Here is a 12,356-nt window from a genome sequence, read left to right as displayed (position 1 = left end):
TTGAGGAAGTTCCAATTGAGGCGGTCATAGGCTTTTGATAAATCCAGCTTTATCATCATTCCTTTCTCCTTTTTTTGCTTTAGAGAATGAATCACCTCCTGGGCTACCACCAGCCCATCTAGGATTTGTCTCCCTTCAACGAAACCAGTTTGTTCCGGGGATATAATGTTCACAAGGATTGGTTTCAATCTTTTAGCTATCAGGGTTGCAATAATTTTATAAATAACATTACAAAGGGCTATTGGGCGAAAACCTTGGGCGTTCTCAGATTTAGCCGATTTAGGGATAAGAGTAAATAAGGTAGAGTTAAGACTTGGCCATACCTTTTGCTGTCTTCGCGACTCCTCTACCACTTCCAGAATATCTTGTCCCAGGAAATGCCAACTTGCTTGATAAAATTCTGTCGTGAATCCATCTGGTCCTGGTGCCTTATTTTTCTTCATTCCTTTTACTATTTCCTCTACTTCTTCTAGTGTTGCTGCTCTCATCAGAGCTCTGTTCTGGTCTTCGGTTACCATCTTGGGAATTTCATTGCAAATTCTTCCTATAGCCTCATCTCTGTTGACCCTTGGTTCTGTCAGCACATCCTTGTGATAATCTACTAAAACTTGTTCCATTCCTTCATGTTCTGTTACTCTTTGCCCTTCACTGTTTAGAATGGAGAAGATTCTGTTCCTTTGCCTGTGTTGAACCATTGCTTGGTGGAAAAACTTTGTGTTCCTTTCTCCTTCACGAAGCCAATTTACCCTGGACTTTTGTCTCCATAGGATTTCTTCCTGCTTTCTCCTTTCTTCTACTTGACTGATCAGGATTCCTTCTTCTCTGCTCTTTTCTTCATTTCGTCCTTCTGTTATGATTTTCTGTTGTAATTCTTCCATTTTTCGCTCTAGTCTCTGCTTCTCCATAAAAATGTTCCCAAACTCTTCCTTGTTCCATTTTTTGATTTTCCCTTTGAGTTCCTTGAGCTTTAGCTGGAAGGTGTGCATCTTATTTCTTCCTCTTTGTTGACTTTTGGTCCACCAATCCTCTACTTTCGTTATGAACTGGTTATTCCTGAGCCAGAAAGCCTCAAACCTAAAAGGGCGTTTATGGGGGTATTTTTTAATATCTATTTCCAATCTTATAGGCCAGTGGTCCGAACCCAGGGCTGGTAGAATCTTTGCCTCTACAAATACATCCCTGTTTAAGATCTGTTCTGATACTAAGAATCTATCCAGCCTTGATGCAATTTGATTTCTGCCTCCCCTACGATTATTCCATGTGTAAACTCCATTTATCGTCGGAATATCTACCAATCCTTGCTCTGTTATCATTTCACTGAAAGCCTCCATGTCTTGATCTGGTCTACTTTTTCCTCCTTTCTTTTCCCCTAGGGCTTTAATCATATTAAAGTCCCCTCCTACCATCCATGGAATCCCAGGGAAAATTCTGCGGATAGTTTGCATGTCCTTCAGGAAATTTTTGCGTTCCCTTGGGATATGCGGGCCATAAACTCCCGTGATGAGCACCCACTCTGAGGACCCTATCAATCTGAATGAGCCTGAGAGGATTCTAGGGAGACTGACCCAATCTTTGACTTGCACCTCCTCTGGATTCCATAGGATTGCCAATCCTCCAGCTGTACCAGTCGCATCTTGGGCCATAACTTCATATTGAATTTTATATTTTCTCACTATCTCTTCTAATTTTTGGGCATTAATCTTCGTCTCTTGTATTATCATTATACTAGGTTTGTCTTTCTTCACCCTTTCCTTCAGATATCTTTGTTTCCCATTACTGTTGAGGCCTCTGATGTTCCAGCTTGTTACAATCATTTATAACTTTTTGGATGTTGTTGAAATACCTCTGAAAGAGGTATGACTCTTCCTGAGTTCACCAGGGTCTCCCCTACCACCTGTATAGTTTCGCTCATTGGTCGTCTTCCTCTTTTTCTACTTCCTTTGCCAGAACTACCCATTCCTATACTCTGTGTTTCCTGTGTTCCTGTTTGCTCCATAGGACTTGTCATGAGGGCTTCCTTCTTCTCCTTGTATTTCTGAAACATTTCCTTGTATAACTGTTTTTGCTCTTCCGGTATGAACCTCTCATCCAGGTTCCTCCAATCCTGTAACAACCTTTTCATTACTCGCTCCTCATCATTTCCATTCTCCTTTTGTGGATCAATCTCCATCTGTGTTTGTTCTATGTCTACATTCTCCTCTATCCCTTCTTTTCCAGAGTTTCCTTGATTTGAGTCTGTTTCCTTTATGTCTTTAGTCGAATCCATGGGTTCTTCTACATTTCCTTCCTTTTCTATCTCTCCTTCTTCTTCCTGTAATATACTGAACTTATTTTGACATTCGACCGATACAGATTTAGGAGTTTGTGGTTTGCTTACCGTCTCTTTCCCGGGCCTCCTTTTTCTTTGGACTTCCTGGAAACCCTCTTCCGCTCCTTCTGTTCCTTCTGTCCTTCTCCTTTCTGCTTCTGCTTTCCTTGCTGCTTCCTCCCCAACGTTCAAAGGGCATTGTTTAAAGAGATGTCCGTATTCGTGGCACCTTCTACACCTGAACGGTATATGTTCATAATCCATTGGTTGTTGCCATACTTCATCATGATATTCCAGCTCTATGTATTCTGGCAGGGGGTCTGATATGTTCATGTATACGCATATCCTTGCATAGGATGTGTATCTCCCTCTCTTTGTTGATTCCGATACTTTGACGAAAGACCCTATCGTATTGCCTATCCCCTCCAGGATTTCAGGGTCCCAGAACTCTATTGGTAGGCCAAACAGACGGACCCAGACCGGTGCTGCCAGCATCTTTTCTTGATCAGGGTTGTAACTGTCTTCCCAGTGTCTCATGAATAGACCTGCGTTGTTCATGAAATACGGTCCTCCTTCAAAGATTCTTTCCTTGTCTTCTAGATTAGCAAATATCACTGTAAAAAAGCCCTTTGCCCCGAGCTTCAGGTCGATATGACCTTTCGGCTTCCATCTTTGCTGTATCCACCTTGCCAGGTCCTTTTCTGCCGGCCAGAACCCTATAAACTTACATATCAGAGCGTGATCTCTCATATAGCATCTATACTCTTCGAGTTTGTTGTTCGGTATCACAAACCTCGGCTTTTTTAGGGCTCTGGGAAGGCACCTGCCTCCTAGTCTTGCTTGCCATTGGTTTCCCATCACAGGCGCCTCCCTACTCTCTCCCCCTGGTTCTCTTCGTGGTCTGCTTCCGCTTGTTTCTCCCGCCGTTACATTTTTGTAGGAGGGGATCTCTCCCCTCCCTGGATCCCCGGCCATGGCGCCTTTCAGCTCCTCCTGGCTTTGTGAGCCTTCCTTTCTCCCTTTTGCGCCGCTGTTTATTTTCTTGCACTCCCGATGTTCATCCTCTGCCCTTATCTCCCCTGTTGCTCCTCTTTCGGCCTTTCCATTGCAAACCCTAGTGTTTCAAAAACCCCCTGTGTCTTGATCATAGTTGTACATTGAGAGTTACATTCAGGCCTTAAATTTGGAGAAGTTGTATGATATACATATTATATTTTTAGAATATATAAATGTCAATACCAACACCTCTTCCATGAACTACAAATTAATTAATTTGGGTATTGCCAAAAAAACCCAAAAATATTATTCTTGCAACTTGTCATTTGCTAATAACAAGAAAAGATCACATTTTCTTAGTCATATAGTATATAGATGTGTTCACATGGCATTATGTTGATTTTATGGCCTATGACATGAGAATTATACAACATATCATTATCCTAAAATAATGTGTCAATCCATCCCAACAAAAGTTGAGGAAAGTGCATCTTAGAAATATTAATATCAAAGGAATTAAAGAAATTGATGTATGCTCAAATTATTTTCAAAGTTGGACATTTTTAATGGGTAGAAAATTTGGTTCCAATCAAGGAAAAAATCAAGAGAAATCTTATTGTGTGTAAATTTTGAAATCTAAATGGAGAGTTAAGCAAGAACAAATACTACGGTCCTTCGAGGGAACAAATATTGCATTTGGTATTAGGTTCATAAATGTTCTTTTTTTGGATGGCTTCATTGTAGGTTTTAAACTTGTACATTTAATTAATGTAAATAAATTCTTAATAAAACATAAAATATACAATGGCAAACAAAATTTATCTTAGTAACCCAAACCGAGAAAATCGATAATATTTTTTTCAATCTTTTCTTCTGTAAAATATTATAATACGATATATATCCCGCGACATCCATAAAATACCAATTCATTGATCTTGGATTAGAATACCACCATAGTTCCTTAAATGAAACTGTAAAACCATGGGAAAAACCACCATGCACCAAAAAAACACTTTTAGTAAAAAGCTATGTGCTAAAAACTACCAAAAAGTGATGCAAAAGACCACCCCGCCAAAAATAGGGATGTTTCCCCCACCCTCCTGCAACCCCCTTACAATGCTTGGGACAACTTGAAATGCACGAGGATAGTTGCAAATAATATAACACATACCCAACACTCTCCCACTTGTTATTTTCTTTTGCACATAGGGCGTCACATGAATACGTGATCAAGAAATAATGCCTATTGTTTCTCTACACCAAGAGAGATTCTCAATGCTCATAGATTTTGTTAATGAATCTGCAATAGTTTTCAAAGTGTCCACATTTTCTAGTAGCATATTTTTGTCTTCAATCATATTTTTCACAAAGTGATATTGAACATCAATATGCCTTGTCTTTGAATGATAAGCATGATTCTTCGCCAGGAATATTACACTATGAATGTCACAATCTATCATTATAACTTGATGTGACAACCCAATACCTAAACACAATCTTTTAACCATATTGCTTCCTTGCTTGCATGAGTGGTTGCCATTTATTAAACTTTTGTAGTTGAAAGTTCCACTACATACTATCTCTCGGTCATCCAACTGATTTCTCCTCCAAATAGGATAAAAGCATACCCACTTATAGATCTTCTATGATCCAAATCTCCAGCTTAGTCTACATCAACAAAGCCACCTATGTCCAACACACTATTGAATCTTGGTCTTTATTGGTAACACGATACATTTACAATAGTACTATGCAAATACAGAAAAAACCCTCTTTATTGTTTTCCAACTCTCCTTCCCTAGTTTCGACATATACCTACTCAATACTCCCACTACATGTGCAATTTCCGATCTAGTATAGACCATTCCATACACCAAGCTTCTAAAGGAACTGGAATACGGAACATGGAATGTGTCCCCTTCTTCTTCCTGTGCCTTGAGACAATGATCTGCAAATAAATTTGCACCTATAGGAATAGGAATCTTTACTAGTTTATATTCATGCATATTAAAACTCTACATCATTGTCTCAACGCACTTCCTCTAACTTAACCAAAGTTTCATTTTTCCCAATCTCTTCTAATTTCCATGCATAAGATGAAATTTCAAATTTAGATGACAATTAAGTTTTCACTTCCTTGAAGATTTTCTTGTCATTCCCAATTAGCAACATATCATCCACATGTTAGAAATATTGAGAAGGAGGGGGGGGGGGGGGGGTGAATCTGTATTTCATGCAATTAGTAATTTTACTTTTCTCTTTTCAATGTTAATTGAACCATCATTTAATTCACAACACATTATGCAGTAGATCTAAGCAAGAGCAATAAACCATGAGAAATATTTAATCATAAAGCATGGGAATCGTAAGAAGAAACACATCATCAACACACAGGGACACTAAATATTAGGTGGAAAACCCAACTAGGAAAAACCACCATTGTTGTTATCTCTATCTTCTTCTTCTTATTATAAAGAAAATATCTTATTACATATTGCACTGGCACAAACCCTTAGCAGTGTGTAGGCTCCTACCTGTTAGAGGCTACCTTCTCCTCTTGTTTCTCTAGCTACCACTAGAAGGAAGCCACCACTCCCTAATCAAATTTACCGATCACTATCAAAAGGAAGCTACCACTTCCTCACTAAAGGCTCCAACCCTTAGAATTCTTTGTGGACCACATTTTAGAATCTTTCATACTATTTCCACCTGACTCAAACACAAACCCTACAGGCCACGCTTAATCCAATTTTAAAACTGGACCCACATATATCATTATACTCAATCTGGATAACAAGACATCAAAACCTCACTACAATAAAACTCTAGTAAACAAATCAGCTCAATAGACCATCAAACCCTAGTTCATCAAATTGCCAAGCCAAACTCATTGCTCAATCACCAACATACTCATTAAGACATCCTTTGACAATACCAAAGCCCTCTCTGCAGTGAATACATTCTCTGACTATAAAACACAACAAAATCTGTCATAACTCATCCATTAACTTAATGCAACCATAACTCAATACATCCCAACAAGATATGTGACAATATAAGAGTGTTACAACAAATTCTACAATATCTCTATCAAACCTATATTTTCATAAACTTAAAGCAACATTCTTAGCTCAATACTTTGACACAACCCTCAACATACACATACCCAACATGGCATTAATTCATTATGCATCAATATCATAAATAACATCATCAAGGAATTTTTTTGCAAGAACCATCACACTACACCTTTCCCAATTCAGCTAAAGATATAACTCTAGTGAAGACTTTTTGCCAAAAAAATCTATACAAAATTCAAATAGTAGCAAACTAAAAGTAGCATCAACATAATAAGCTTATGACCAAATGAACATTCACTATCTAGCTTCAGAATCCTGCAATTAACACATTAGTCTAGACTCAATTTAAAACATCGTTAATCCAGTACTTGTATGATCACAAGTATACTGAACTCACAAGAAAACATAACCTCCGCTCAAAGTATTATGCACAACCAAACCCTAATGAAAGAATACAAACTTTTATGGACATTTTTGCAATGATACCTAAATCAATAAGCAAACAACACACCATGGAATCATTAACCATTCACTCTGGCAAATAGCAACATCATCATGGATATTTAAAAGTATAAAGTGTCAATATTGTCATGATAATTCTCTGAATCTAATCTATGTCCATTGCAACCAATCAACGATAATCCCCGCGTTCTAGCATCAAATGATAAGCAACAACATGATTACATCAAATAAATTACTCTCCTCTCACTAAAAAAATATGCCTAGTTCATATGTGATACTAGTGTTCTTAAATGTCAAAATCCCTACATAAATACATTAACAAGCAACCACTCCAAAACCTATGTCAAATATTTTGCCAATGTAAGGCCAACAACATAAGGCATAGTTATGCAATCAATTAATTGATACTACTGAAGCCTTCGTACAATATTGTGATAGATCTAATGTTCCTACAATAAAAAATAATACCTCCAACAAATATTCAACAACCAGTTCTCCTAGTTAGCTAGATCTATGTATATATGCCCGCATAAATCCTCATGACAGTCACAATACAAAAGTTCTATCAATCCCAAATAGAACCAAGCATAGCAATCGCTCAATAAGATCTATCTTTGTAGAATATCTTAATGACAAGCAACAACGTTATACACAAAAAAATAATAAGTCTTTGTCTAAGTGAATAAACCTATGTCCTGGGTACTAGATGTCGTCATTCGATCCCTTCATACAACCTCTGCCAAACAATACTTTGTCACATATATGTCCTATAGATCCCTAACAACAATGAGACAAGTTAAGAAATAAATTATTTTCAAAACCCTTATAAAAGTCTCTGCAAAACCTCTAGATCCTTCTCTGCAAAATAAAAAGTGTGATTTTACTCCTGCGGTTGCACTGATCAAATCTGAAGAATTGATATATATTACACATTAGACTAGAAAAAGTCCAACATTTAGAAGACCTCAACAAACACAATAAGATGTATAAAAATAGTTTTTTGTCAAATCAATCTAGAGTTACATAATGATAAAGAGTAAACAAAAGAAACAATATCCTTTAGATCATTCTATGCATAGTTAGATCTACTAGTGCACTTTGTCCTATGTTTGTTAGACGAGATATTTAGAACATAAAAAGAAGATCCATTTTCCTTCCATTACACATGCAATTAAAAAATCAGAATGCTAGCAAGGCCACAATTATATTTTCAAATCAACCTCAAACACTCGATGCATCATATCCATACTTTTAAATTTCTTAGTGCTATAATAGATCTGACCCTTGCACCCTCGTGCAGTCACTTATTTGAAAACTAACACATGAAGAATGCACACAATAGTTGATCAAACTCCTTGACCTTTTATAGCTTATTTTCCTTATGATTACTATGGGAAAACCCAGGGATTTTTTGATGATAATATTTGATGGGATGAAATAAACGTTGCACAACTTACTGCACATGAATACCTTGGGAGATTCCATAGTTTTGCCCCAAGTTTTTTTTTTCCTCCCTTATAGGCAGTACCTTCTATGTCTGGGAAGAGTGTTATAATGCAATATTTTCTCTATGGGGCACATTATAACGCATTCCACTTGCTTAGGATTCTACATTACCAAAGTTTTCTGCCCAGAACTTCACTTCCAAGCATCTCTAAACCCTTTCCATCCTTCTACAAATTCTTTAGACTTTATCTAACCTCCTGGAACTCTTCTACAATCATCAAGAAGTCATCTAGATAATCAAACACATCTACATACTCCTACCACTCTACTATACAACATGAAGAGTGTGATATAATCCAGGTTGGCATAGTAGGACAAGATCACAATCTAGGTTGACATCAAGGCCAACACACTAGCCATAATTCCAACAATATCCCCCTTTGGGCTTGATGTCAACCTCCTGTAGAACATCAAGTCCTTCTCTCCCCCTTTGACATCAAGGGAAAAGGGCAATACCAGGATAAGAGAAGTACTCCCCTTGAAATGATCAACACTATGTTGACTACAAAGTTGATCTTCTCGTTAAAGTTGATGTCCTACAAAGTATGTGAAACAAGGAAGTTGGTTGCAAAACATGTCTCTGATCAAATCCATAACCTCTCATGTTGAGCATGCTCCCTCTAAGTACATACTGGGTCTACAAACCTACTCTCTTTTGTTTTTCCGCAACAAGTCTCCAACATTTGACTAATGGTGTACAATGATGTGTAATAGAAGTACGAAGCTTCTTGGCATAAACACATGACTATAGTAAACACATATGACTGAAGCATGCGCATTTCCAACCAAATATTCATGAATACATGGACTCAAGTTACGTCATTCCATCAAGTGACACAATACATAAAGGAGATGAGGGTTATGTCAATGATATACAAGGTAAGACTTTAACATCTAATAGCCCATACATGGTTTAACTTGACACACATTTAAAATACATGTTGGATACAATGTGTCTCTCTATGACCAATGTACCAAAGAATGAAACAATACTGATACATGGCTTAAATTCACACACATGTGGTCTTCATTATGTATGTTCATCGCAATGATACGAGACAAATACATGAAATTCATGAGCAACAATATGTGTTATATAATAAGCTCCATGTAGCAAAGTCATGGCAAGAGCACAAAATAACCACTATAGATATTAGCAGCATGATCTTTTGATCATGAAATTGTGACAACAACATGAGTCTCAACCATGTAGAAGCATAGCACCAACTCTAGTTCTGTGCAACAAATTAGCAAGAGAAAAACCATTAATACACCAACAATATTTCCAACACAATTAATGATTGGTGAATAGTACACCAAAGAAGCAATGTAAGGGAATTGATCTAATAACAACAATATAAGATTTTGCGATGACACACCATCAATAGCTCATAAATTTTGACCTCTTGCTACCAAGGTTAGCAATATATCAAACCAACACATAATAGGAAATAGCTACAAACTTCTTAAACTATGATAACTCCTACAATAAACCAATGTTAGATAAGTGCATAAGAACTGCCTTTTCCCTTTTCTGCTAACAAGGGACCATAATGCCAACAATGGAACACTAAAATACTAGATCCATATGAGATGCACCCCTTGAACATGTCCCAATCCTTCATCACCATGCCTTAACATCATTTATTAGTCTTCTATCAAATCCCTAGGTGCATACATCAATGATATAACAACACATCAAGAGTCATCCAAATCATGAATATGCATTAAGGTCATATGGATGTCATATTAGTAGGGTTTTAACCATACAAGTTGAACCAATGAAATAGTACATATGTAATTTTTTTTTCATGCGTAGCTATCCTTGAGCTCATGCTTCTCTTTCAAAAGAGCAAGTTGATCCTGTAGACCTTGTTAGGATGATTAGTTTTCATCGTCAAATTTATTTTCCATATCCTTTAATTTTTAGTTTTTGAATAATTATAGCCTATGACCACTGCTATTGTCATAGCCTCAAAGGTCACTATCTGGCATCGTCAAATTTCTGTCATAAGGGGTTCTCCAAAAGCATGAAAGGGTGTCAAGTCAATGGGAGTCATGGTCGTACATCTTTGTACCGTCAAGTCAAAAGGGTTATGCATGAGTCATCCATCTATCAGAATCATTCAATTGATTTTATTATAGTCAGAGTTTTGATGATCAAGAGATATGGTCCTTTAAAATATCCTACATATTAGTCCTTATTCTTATCTACCCCTGCTTCCCTATTTTTACAACCCATTTCCACATGATACCATGACCATTTCCCATACTTATAATATTACTTGACCCCCCCATTACCTAAGAGACACTATAATCCCAACATTTTAGTGATTTCCCATGCTTTTATACTCATGCAAAATCAAGTGGAACACTCTAAGTCATCAGTTCAAATCATTATTGCGCTACAGGAAAAGATAAGGGGTAATTTAAATCAGACTACCACCTTAATCTTATGCACAGTATCTTCATACTAGTTCTGAGCTAATCAATCATCAATTCAGAAGACCACATGTTGATCCCAAGTTATTAATTGACAAGAAACAAGGCTACACTCACTGTGGAAAATTCATTGCGCATTAGTGCTACTCAGACTGTTCGCTGCACAGTGCTGCGCAAAATACCCAGTTTTAGTCATCAGTTTGAAACACTGATTCCAACCACATGGACATAAATTTCAAAAATATGAAAGAGGATTTTCTCAATAACGACCCAAATCATAATAACCTCTTCCATTTTTTGTACAGGTATCATAGATCAGGAGAGTTTCAAATGCATATTTAAGGCCTATTTTTCGGACTATGTATTTTCCCGTTTTAGCCATGATTTTGCAGAACAGTTTATGAGGATCTGGGGAATAATTTGAAGAAAATGAGAGAGGTTTTTATTCAAAACAAGCTCATATACAAAAAACTATCTTATATTTTACACAGGTGCTACCGTTTGGGAGTTACACGCGTCACTTGGTGGCCCATTTTCACATTTTTTGTTGACAAAATGATGAAATTTTTGGATTTCGGTTTGAAAATGTGGAAATGTATAGATATTTTTGCATTCTAGAGGTTGCTAGTGGATAATAGAAATTCAATGGAGTAGTTATAACCACCTTGTTTGATTTGAGGCGGGAAGAAAGTACCAAACATAGTTTTAAAATTTTGCTGCACAATGTTGCACAACTGCTGCACACAGGTGAAAGGGATGCTTTGGGTTGCCAATTATAATAGAATGTATGGAATGGTCCTTTGCATACTCAGAGGTCTACTCGACGCCTAGTCATCAGCCAAGAAAGCATCCAACAAAGGTGTCAAAGCTACACCCAACAAGCCTTCATCCAGCAAGAAGAGGAGGAGGTAATATAGCATAATTTTCCAGTTGTGTAGCAGGGTATATTTTGTAGTTTTGAGAAAGCTGATAGTTTTGAAGGATGCTAGAAATAAATTCAGTGATTAGTTGACTAGTCTCAATTTTGAAATGGAGTGGGAGATCAACCCAAATTCATATTTGAAATGTTGCTACAAAAGGGTAAGGTTGGGCAGTTTTGGAGTCGTTCACATACAAGAGAAATCAGATTGGTCACTTTCCACTTTAGCTACCGAGTCAACATCCTCATCAGACTACTGCTAGTTAGAGTACACATGAGCATACCTAGCTGTACTAGCTACACAATTTTTTCAGTTGTTGTTATACGTGTTTTTTCTATTTTGTAATTAGTTCAAAAAAGTGACATTATCATAATTGTAGATAGATAAGATAGGAATGGATGAATAGATAGTTCAGAGATAGAGATAGAGTTTTCCTTTAGGATTAGTTTTCCAGATTTATATATACTTTTCTTTTAAGTTTTTATCCCAAAAACATGATGTTTCTAAACTAGGTGGATTCGATCCACTATATCTAGTCAAATGGATTTTTTTTGAAAATTTGTATTTGATCTTAAAGAAAATAGGAAGAAGGGGTTCGACTTGGGAGAAGAAGGATGTGTATGTTTTTTAGTTTTTGAACAT

Source organism: Pinus tabuliformis, chromosome 6, assembly GCF_031772625.1.
Source record: "Pinus tabuliformis cultivar Carrire ecotype Pingquan chromosome 6, CPIR1, whole genome shotgun sequence".
Lineage (NCBI taxonomy): Eukaryota > Viridiplantae > Streptophyta > Pinopsida > Pinales > Pinaceae > Pinus > Pinus tabuliformis.
Note: the sequence above shows the minus strand (reverse complement) of the source record.